This window comes from Taudactylus pleione, unplaced genomic scaffold (genome assembly GCF_031769625.1).
Source record: "Taudactylus pleione unplaced genomic scaffold, aTauple2 ptg000541l, whole genome shotgun sequence".
NCBI lineage: Eukaryota > Metazoa > Chordata > Amphibia > Anura > Myobatrachidae > Taudactylus > Taudactylus pleione.
Window position 1 is genome coordinate 2,689,327 of NW_028284943.1, and position 10,573 is coordinate 2,699,899.

The following is a 10,573-nucleotide window of genomic DNA, read 5'->3' on the forward strand; positions in this document are numbered from 1 at the left end:
GATGGATCAAAGGTGTGAGGACCCTGAGTCAGTAATTTGCCTAGGGCCCCATGAGGTCTTTATCTGGCTCTGCTGATCTCAGCATCCATCCTTATTGTTTCCTGTAGGGACAATACTTAACATGATCCGAGATGCCGTTAGCCCCTTAACTTCAATGTGACAGTCCTACAGTAAAGAGATAATCCATATAACTGCAGTATGTGTCAATAAGCATTTTTTTTGCTATGGGCCTCCATCGGTCTTACTACACCTTTGTCTCACTCTCTTTAACACTTATGTATACGTATGTATATGTATACCTGCCCAGAAGATGGCTAACTTCAGGCAGACATGTACTAAGGGAAAAATAGAAAAAATATATCATTCTAAAACACAGCAGATGTAAAATTTATTTATGTACATGTGTTATAGTTGTTGTTTTTTATGTTATGGGAGGAGTAGTTGCCAAAATGACTTCCTTGTATTTTTATACTTGGCCAATAAAAATCTGATCCGATCATATTTTATGTGTTGCATATTCAGCATTATAATATCATCTCCAAGGTGCAGGTGATTAAGTTCATCTTACACTGTACAAACTTAGATGACTTATGCATTTCATTGCATAATACGGCTACTATGGTATGCAGTCATGATGACAGCATTTAGCATGTCGACATTCACATTGTGGACACCAGAAGGTCAACATTGATGATGTCGACATTTCCAGGAGGATTAGGGTTAGGGACAGAATCAGAAGAAAACGCTGATATTGACATGCTAACGAGTTGAGAAGTGTGAACGGCAATTCATGGGTATTTTCATTGGAGGTGTGTTGAGCTCGACCTAGTGCTTTAGAAGCACTATGGACCTCATTCAGAGTTGGTCAAAGCGGCCGCATGGTCGTACGGAAAAAGGGGCCGGATATTCAAATGATTCCCTCGCAAGTTGCGTCCCTAAGTTCGGATCGGTAGTTGGCCGACCAAGGGGAGGAAGCGGTCGGAAGACAAAAAAATACGCCCCCTTCTCGTACGCATTGCACGTCATCTCCGGGCATATAAGGATTAATCAAGACCATCGGGAACTATCGGCACTGGTCGTAGAGCTTAAGGTTGACCATACCCTCTCTTAAGCTCTACGATCATGTCAGTGTAAAAACCTCCCATGTCACATGTGCCATGACGCTACTTTGTTAATTATGCACTCCCATAATCCGTATGCACTCCCATAAAACGCCGTTCGCATAATGAGGCACGCCTGCGTTCGGATCTCCACTCCCCCGTTTTCAAGCACCTTCCCCTGTTACCACCCACAAATGCCTCCATCTGTCACTCAAACTACCGACCTGGCTGTGTTCAAGGAGAGAGAAATTTCTGATCGTAGCGGCTAGTTTGCGCACGCGCATTGCGAACTTTACGCATGCGCAGTATAGCGAACATCGGTGGCGTACGACCGTGCGGCCGCTTCGACCGACTCTGAATGAGGTCCTATGTACCCCCGTGGGATGACGAAGTGGTGGTTCACACATCTTGCCTCACTTTCCAGCTGGCGTTGTTACCTAGTAGCATAACTCCATATCTCAATATACAATTCTCTCACAATAGTGTAGGGTCGGTACTCCCAAATAAAAGAGATGTAAGCTCTCACAAGCAGGGCCCTCTTTCTTCTTGTGCTCTTCTTTCCCTCACTTATACCATCATTTCTTCACTGCCAAAAATGTCACCAAACCTTGTGTTTCGGCCGTTCCGCTGCTGATTTGGGTTTTATGACTGCAGATGCAGCAATGTTTACAAACCCTTGTCTGTGTTCTGTACTGTAAGTCACTGTTTTTATTTGCTTTTTTGTTTACACTGTTCCTGTTTATGGGCCTGATTCAGAGGTGGTCGCTAATGCTGCCGCCGCTGCAAATTTGTACGCAGCAGATGTGCGAAAATATGCCAATGTCACAGCAGCCGGGATTTGTATTGAGATGCCTACCGGCTGCTTTGCAATACAATTGACTGTGGGCCTAATTCAGCAAAGAACGCATGCTAGCAGACATATGCACCTGGCTGCTGCGAGGATATGCTAATCAATACATACGCACGGAGACAGCAGCATAAAATGCAGACACCCAGCCCTATATTAACCCTATATTACCCATTACTCAAAGCCTGATGAGTACGCAAGATAGCGTAAATATCGGTAACATCGAGCACTATCGACCACATTTGCATAATAGTGGTTGACCAGACCTCGCGCAGGATCTTGGCAACTTCCTGTGCGCACGGAGTCTCATCACTGCGTGCGGCACACCAGTGGCTAATTTATGCACGCCCCTAAAATGCACAAGCACACCTGCGTTCACCTGACCACCCCCCATCACCACCCACAAATGGCACTTCCTGTCCACTTTTCCCTGGGTCTGCGTATTCACTGCGCTCGCTTTTGCAGTGATCCAGATGCATGCACAGAATGCGTGTGTCTGCAGCCGTGCGTTCCTTGCTGTATCAGGCCCTGTGTATAAAGACGCAGCTTTGGACGCAGATCAGTGTATAATCTTGTAAACCTATGGTCACACAGAATGGCAGTGGGAACTGAGATGCTAGAGCCATTTTGACTGCATACAGGATCGCAATCACAGGCAGAGACACACCCCGAAAGCTGTCACCACACACCTGCATTGGAGTCACCACTCCCGTTGCCGCCCACAAAGAGTACCTCTCTGACAGTCAGTTTCTGAATAAATCCTCACTGTGATCGACATCGGTAATTGACGCATGCGCAGTGTGACTCAGATGCATGCACAGACCACCGACAACCGATAAACTGTGTAAACATCGCATTTCGTCCATCTCTGAATAAGGCCCAGAGTCAACAAAGAGGGGACACAACCACCTGCAATTGCTTCATGTCCTGTAGAGGAAGATTGCATCCGATTGTTTATAATTTGCATTAGTCTGTAATAAGCACAATAAACAAAAGAACATTTTGAAGTTAGTGCTCATGTAATCTCTGGGGTAGTTCCATTTTAAACAGAGTTCTTCACCTAAAATTAAAGCTAATCCTATATTGTCTTCTGATGAACCTGGGGGTCGCTATACCCGGAGAAACGCGTCAAGAACACAGGAACATTTAGGATTTTGCCCTGCACTTTACCGGGACTCTGTCAGCATACCTGTCTGCCACATTGAAAAATCGTGTCTCCACCATGGTCCGCTCAGCCGCTCACCCCAGGATAGCCATCATCGGCGAAACCTTTAGAATTACGAGGGATAAATAGCACTACGGGGAATCACGAAGGATAGAGCTGACGCCCGTAACAGGAGTGCCAAGTGGCTATGTATGTGCTGTTTACAGGACACAAGTTAATATATTCTGTATACTGGAGAATACATGGATTTACAGTTTATACCTTAAAGTAACTGCTTTATTATGGAGTGTTAATCATTACTACATCAACATTGGAACTTTCACTGACTGCTCCTTTGTTACCTCCTATAGGAACACTGCTACCAAAGCTAAAAGGACATTCAGTCATATTCCCTCGAAGGGTATCTATTTATAAATATATAAGCCAGGGTTCTTCAACCTTTAAGGCAGTGTGGGCCACATTAAAAAATTCAACAAAGCCGTGGGCCACTAAGCTATACTGCGGTATTTAGACTCTGCCCCCTCCTCACACAGTTATGACCCATAACTGCCCCCTCCTACAATTTTAATTATGTCCCATAACTGCCCCCTCTGCAGTGCCCTCAGTAGTGCCCCATATACAGTGCCCCCAGTAGTGGTCCCCCTTATGCAGGCCCCAGTAGTGATCCCCCCTATGCAGTGCCCCCAGTAGTGGTCCTCCCTATATAGTGCCCCCAGTATTGGTCCCCCCTATGCAGTGCTCTTTATATAGTGCCCCCCGGTAGTAGTCCCCCCCTATGCAGTGCCCCCAGTAGTGGTCCCCTGATGCAGTACCCCCAGTACTAGCCCGCCCCCAGTAGTGGTGCTCCCTGATGCAGTGCCCCCAGTAGTGGTCCTCCTATACAGTGCCCCCAGTAGTAGTCCCCCGATGCAGTGCCCCCAGTAGTGGTCAGGAGGACTACTGGGGGAGTAGTGCCCCAAGTAATAGTCTTCCCCGATGCAGTGCCCCCAGTAGTGGTCCCCCTCCCCCCAGCAATGCAGACAAAGACACACACGTAAAAAAAAACCACTTACCTGAATCCCCGCTCCGGCTCCTGCTCCCGCTCCTCCGTCCTCCCAGGCCGCCCCGCTTTGCATCATGAGAGAGACATCATGACGTCTCTCCCATCACCCACTGTGGGAGCCGGAAGATGGAGCTCAGGTGAGCTCCAGCCCAGCTCCTGCAGTGGGTGCAGCAGCCAGTGAGAGTCTGTCTGACTCTCATTGGCTGGCTGTCAAAACAAACACTGCCGGCGGCGGTGTGCTTGTTTCTGTGTGTAGTGCAGAGTGCACTCACTACGGTCTGCACTACAGTAACAATCGATGGGCCACGGGAAACGGCTCCGTGGCCCGTGGGCCATGGGTTGAAGTCCCCTGATATAAGCAAATGGATTGTATCAGTGTTATTGCAGAAACTAATACATGTTACAAGTGAGAAAATACATTGTTGCAATATACTGGATTTAGTGCAATGCCTATTTAATCCATCTCAATACTCAGAGATTTTTTTATATACAGGTTTTTCCCTGTTGCACCACGCAGAGTGTTATTTATGGATTATTTTTTTATATATTATGTCTGTGATTTTATGCAATTGATCTATGATTGTATTGATAACTACTGAGACCTATAAATAAATGTTTTAATTGATTAATCTACTAAATCCAGGGTAAGCGCTTCACATTTTCTTCTTATTCCTATATGGAAAGGCATCTTGTGACATTGGGCCTAATTCATAGATGCATGCAACGCCCATCGATGCTGCGATCCCATATGCCGTGGACTTGTGGAAATATGCAAATTACTCACCCGCCGTCCCCTTGTGTCTCACATCTGCCTTTTAAGTAAAACGCGGAAACATTGGTTGCGCATCGAACATCTGAACAAGACTATGCTGTCTCAGACCATTGGTGAGATGTACTAAGCCTTGAAAAGTAATAAAGTGGAGTGTGATAAAGTACCAACCAATCAGCTCCTAACTGCCATTTTTCAAATGCAGTCTGCAAAGTGACAGTTAAGAGCTGTTTGGTTTGGTACTTTATCACTCTGCACTTTATCACAAGTGATATTCATCGAAGATGCCAGGGTCTCTCCAGCTGCAAATGAATTAGCAGAGGGTCATTAGAACACACGCAGAAATTGGTCCCAACACACCCGCATTTTCCTAACCACCCCTGTTACCTCCCCCAAACGCTGACTACCTGTCGCTTTGCAATTAAATTCTCTCTACAATCGCCGACGATAATCTATTGCTGAGCGTGGGCAGTGCCACTTTGGTGCATGCGCAGTAGGAAAAAATCACCCCAATGCATCAAACATCGACATTGCATCTCTGAATCAGGCCAATTAACATATATTTTATGCGAGAGTTCCAATAACATGAGTTATTACAGTATATTTTCACCCATCTCACTGCAAGCTAATGGCCAAACTGGACAAACGTGACCAAACAAAACAAGCGACTTAGGGGTTGATGTATCAAGCAGTGAAAACAGTGGAGAAGTTACCCATGGTAACCATCCAGCTTCTACCTGTCATTTTATAGAATGTACTTGATAAATGTTACATTGATGCTGCTGATTGGTTGCTATATTTGGAGAACGCCAACATATGTGGCAGCACCTTACAACTGGGATGATAGACAAACAGGCAGACAGCTGTAAAGGTTTCAGGAGTGCCTGAAAACTTTCTCAGTGAGTGTGATTAGTGTAAGTGCGCATAAGAAAGATATCTCCAATGTAATAGAAAACTTAAATATTTTCATCTGTGTAAAAATTAGGAGATGTAGTTCTGTAAGTTGTTATAAGGTCTGTTATACAATGCATCTTACTTTAATGTGCAGATGAAATGTGTGAATATAGGAATAGATGAGATAAGATATGTATCATTGTGGCTTGTTCTCTGTCTTGTTACACTTGCACCTGTTTGTCCCTCTGTCTTTCTTTCTCCTAACATACTGTACTGTATATCTCTTTCTCTCTCTGACTTGTATGAAGTTCTTTGATAACCTATTTCCTTCCGCAGTCTTAATCTATTTTCACACATAGTATGGGCATAGCCACAAAAACATTCACTTGACACAGACACACAATCATTATTAGAGACAGAAATACTTAACCACAACCCTGAAACAATAAGTACTGTATTGTAAAGCAATGCAAAAATAGTATTTTCTATTGCTTACTGTCATTTATAAACAGGGAAGGTCACCGGGGCAGGTCCCCATCAACAGTGTCCATCAGCAGTAAGAGTAGTCAGTCGTCAGGCCAGTTTGTTATTAAGGAGTGGCAGTGGATGACTGGATTTGGGCTTCCAGTTCCTGATTTGGTTTCAACTTTTTTTTTCCTAAAGTAGAAACTAGAAAAAATAAAAATGAATTATTAAATAAGAAGAATGCTTTCATTTAATTATGAAGCATTTATTCCTGAGATGGCGGTAGCCTTTGAATGACAGCTGTAGTGCTTGTACTGCAGCTATATATGATAAAGGACCTTCCTAATATTTTGCATGGAAAAAATTGTCAAAAGTTACATTTCCCCTATTACTGTATCTTAGCTCTCTATGGGGGCACTCATCGTTCCCTAAATTAGATAAAAAGATTAATTTTAACCTACTTTTGTAGGAATGAAGAAACAAAGCTATTTGCATATTATATAGATAATGCAAGAGATATCACTGCATTCTACTGCTTACCTTGGAGTCATGATGCTGTCCGCAATACAGTAATAGGGGACTTTCATTTCTAAAACTCCAAAAACTGAAGAATTTGACTGTGGAAACTGGCGCCATCAGATGGTTTTGGTTCCTGTAGTCACATTTCTTCGTATAGGAACATTAATAAAAAAAAAAAAATAATGTTTCCTACTGGGAAGGGGAAGGCTACTTATATTTTTTATTAGTGAGGACTTTAAAAAGTAAGAAAAGACAGAAAAGAGGAAAGGGACCATATTGTAACCTCCATGTGGGCCCCCTCATAGCAGCAGAAGAGATTCTGACTTGGTGCTACAGTCTACTGCACGTGTACAGGTCTCCAAGAAAATGGCACCTGCACCTTACACCTGGGAACATCTCTAGTGCACATGTGCAAATCACCTGAAAAATTGCTGACACATCATTTTCCCTGTAATTTTTGCTGCTCTGCAGGTCTGGGCTGCGGGCAGACGCATGACTTCGGAGACTGCAGAGAGGTAAGTATAACTATATATGGGAGCAGTTGGGCCCCCTGGACCCAGGGGCCTGTGTGCACCACATACCCTGCACCCATTATAAATATGCCATCAGTATATACATTGTTTATTGTGTTTTTTTGGCGTATTCCTAACACATCTGCTCCCGTTATTTTCAGGGAATGGGATTTGCATTTGCTACCTATGCAGAGTTAGCTGCATCTCTTATTTGTGGCTAACACTGAATAGGTAGCGAAATGTGCTTTTTTTGGACACATTTTACTAGGAATAGCCATAGGTGGGGTGTTAATCGATGGGCTCATCAGTGATTTCCACCAATGGCACACAAACCATCTATGGTGAACCATCGATGATTTACACCCCCTCAATGGCCACCGCTGCTGGAGGATGCTGGGCCGTGAGCCAATCAAAAAAGGGGTGTAGCTTAACGGCCACCGGGGGACGGGGCTAAACTCTGTTCTGTAAATAGAAAAAAAACATCGGGTCCCAGTCATTCATCGGTGTTCTCTGCCATCAATGGCAACACTAGTTGACATTGGCCAGCCACCATCGATGTTTTGAACACATCAATTTTCAATGGCCATCTCTACATTTTACATTTGCACTTACAGTAGATGCAAAATGCGTCCAACTCTGAATCAGGCGCACGGTATGCAAGTGTTCTTGTGTTGATTCAAGCCTTATGTTTACACCTACACTATTATTATAAGTCAGTACATCCCTAAAAACATTGTTTTAGTAAATGTTAATATATATTGTAAGGAGGAACCTGTTCACAAGATTATTCAATTATTTGTTTGTACTTTTTCTTTACTGCTTTAAATTCTCCTTAAAAGTCAATGTTTAGCCTTGGGCCCCAGTTAGAACTAGGTACAATCATAATCAGGGCTGCTCTTGGGGGGTTACAGGCAGGGCACTGAAGGGGGGGGGGTTACTACTTACCCAGGCTGGAGGGGCCCGGGTCAGCAGCACATCGGGCAGGAAGTGAGAGGAGACTGCTGCTTGGCAGCAGAGGGGCCCGGGAGGCTGCTGCCGCTGAGATACAGAGGCCTCCTTCCAAGTGTGCGGCACCACAAAGTGGCACCGCGCACTGTACTTTCTTAAAATAAAGAAGGGAGCGTGGCTATGCCTCTATTTCACCACGCCTCCTCTCAGCACCAGGCCCGTCACTGCCCTTGACAGCCCTGGGAATAAGGTGGACACATGTATAGGCACCACCTTCCTGACCAGCATCTATACGCGTATAAAGTGCAGCCCTTACAGCTCATACTGCATTGAGCTCACTACCAGCATGTTGACATCATACAGTCGCAGAGGAAGGAGGTAGATCGGTGTTACCTGGATTGGTGGTTGCTTCGTGTGTGAGCTGTAGACTGGTGATCAGAGCTCGTTAGTGTCCAGGGACAGATTAACAATGGGGCGGATGGAGCTGCAGCTCCAAGCCTCCCATTGAAAATAGGCCCACAGGATACACTGACTGCAGTGCAGACAGAAAAAACAAACATTTTTTTCCTGTCACCACCAACAGCTCAGCGCACTCACCTCCCCGGCGACCGCATCTTGGCCCATTCTCGTTTCTTGGCACCCTCCCCTCGGTTGGTGGACTGGCTGACCAGAGCCCCGCCCTCCTCAGACTTGGAGAAGCTCCGTCCCCGAGTCTTCCGAAGCTCCACCCCCTGAGCATAATGCTCTAAAGCTGTGTCCACCAGTCGCCTAGGTCAGGAGGGGAAGCAGGCAAGCAGCCCAGCACATCCAGGTTAACTTTACACAGGTTAGTTTAATGTCAGGCCCCTATGTGTGTGTATATGTATACACACCCGAGGAGGGGCAGTAGGTGGAGGTCGTCCAAGAGGCAGATGGGGAAAAGTGAGGAATTGATTTTTAATCTTTCTAAACACTCATTGACAAAGTCAGAGCATTCCCTGTTGTCGCAGGGTCTGAGCTTCGTTCCCACATGTAAGTTTCATTCATTTGATTGGTCAGTTGACCATTATAAAATGGGAAGGAAACAGACTTTGTGAATTCTTTAAGGATAAACAGGGATCTGTTGAACAAACAGGTGAAATCTTTAGAAAACCTGGGAGATTCGATCCGCCATTGACTAACCCTAGCTTGAAAACCTTTTTACGTATGGTTAATGAAGAGGTTAACTGTAACTGTGAAAATAGGTTGGCTAGATTTGATAATCTTAGTCCTGATGAGAGGGAAGCACTTACCACTCTCCGGGGGGAATAAGTCAATAGTGATTCATATGGCAGACAAGGGGGGAGCGGTATTTCTCCACGATACTTCTACCTACGATCGTGAGATACGTAGACAACTCAGTAGTATAGGATACTATATCAAGGTATCCTATAATTCGATGTTGATGATAAAAAGAAGGTTGATAACTTACTTGACCTTGCTTTGCTAAATGGATGGATTGATGAAATGGTACATACATTTTTGACGGTTGACCATCCGGTATACCGTATATTGTTCACCCTCCCCAAGGTCCACAAAACCTTGGTGGACCCCCCCTGGGCGGCTGATCATTTCCGCCCGAGGATCGGTCCTGCAACCGCTAGCCCAGTTGGTTGACTTCTATATACAGGATTGTGTTAAGCATATTAACAGTTACATCAAGGATACAGGAGATTTTTAAAGAGATTTTAAAACGCTTACTATGATTCCTGATGTTTGCATGCTGGCGACATTAGATGTGTGTAGTCTCTACACTGTGATACCTCATTCTGATGGGATCGAAGCAGTATGGATAATCCTAACTCAGGGACAGTACTCTGGTCCTCCTGTTGAATTCTTGATTTCTTTACTACAGATGGTACTTCAGAATAATCATTTTCTTTTTGCTCATGAATTTTTTATGCAACTGTCAGGGACGGCTATGGGGTCCAGTGTGGCCCCCTCCTATGCAAACATCTACATGGATCGGTATGAAAACGAATTTATTCTACCACACTACGGAGACAAGATAGTCTACTTTAAACGTTTTATTGACGACATTTTTGTCATCTGGCGTGGTGATAAGGACTCTCTTCTCAAGATGGTTGAGACTCTTAATGGTTTGAATAACCCAATACATTTCACAGCATCTGTCGATCAGGATCGGATGAATTTTTTGGACGTCTTGGTTTTTAAGAAAAACAAACGGTTGGCACACACTCTGTTTCGTAAATGGACCGATAGAAACACACTCTTGATACCGACGAGCCACCATCCCGATGCCCTTAAAAACAAATTACCAGCTTCTCAGTTCC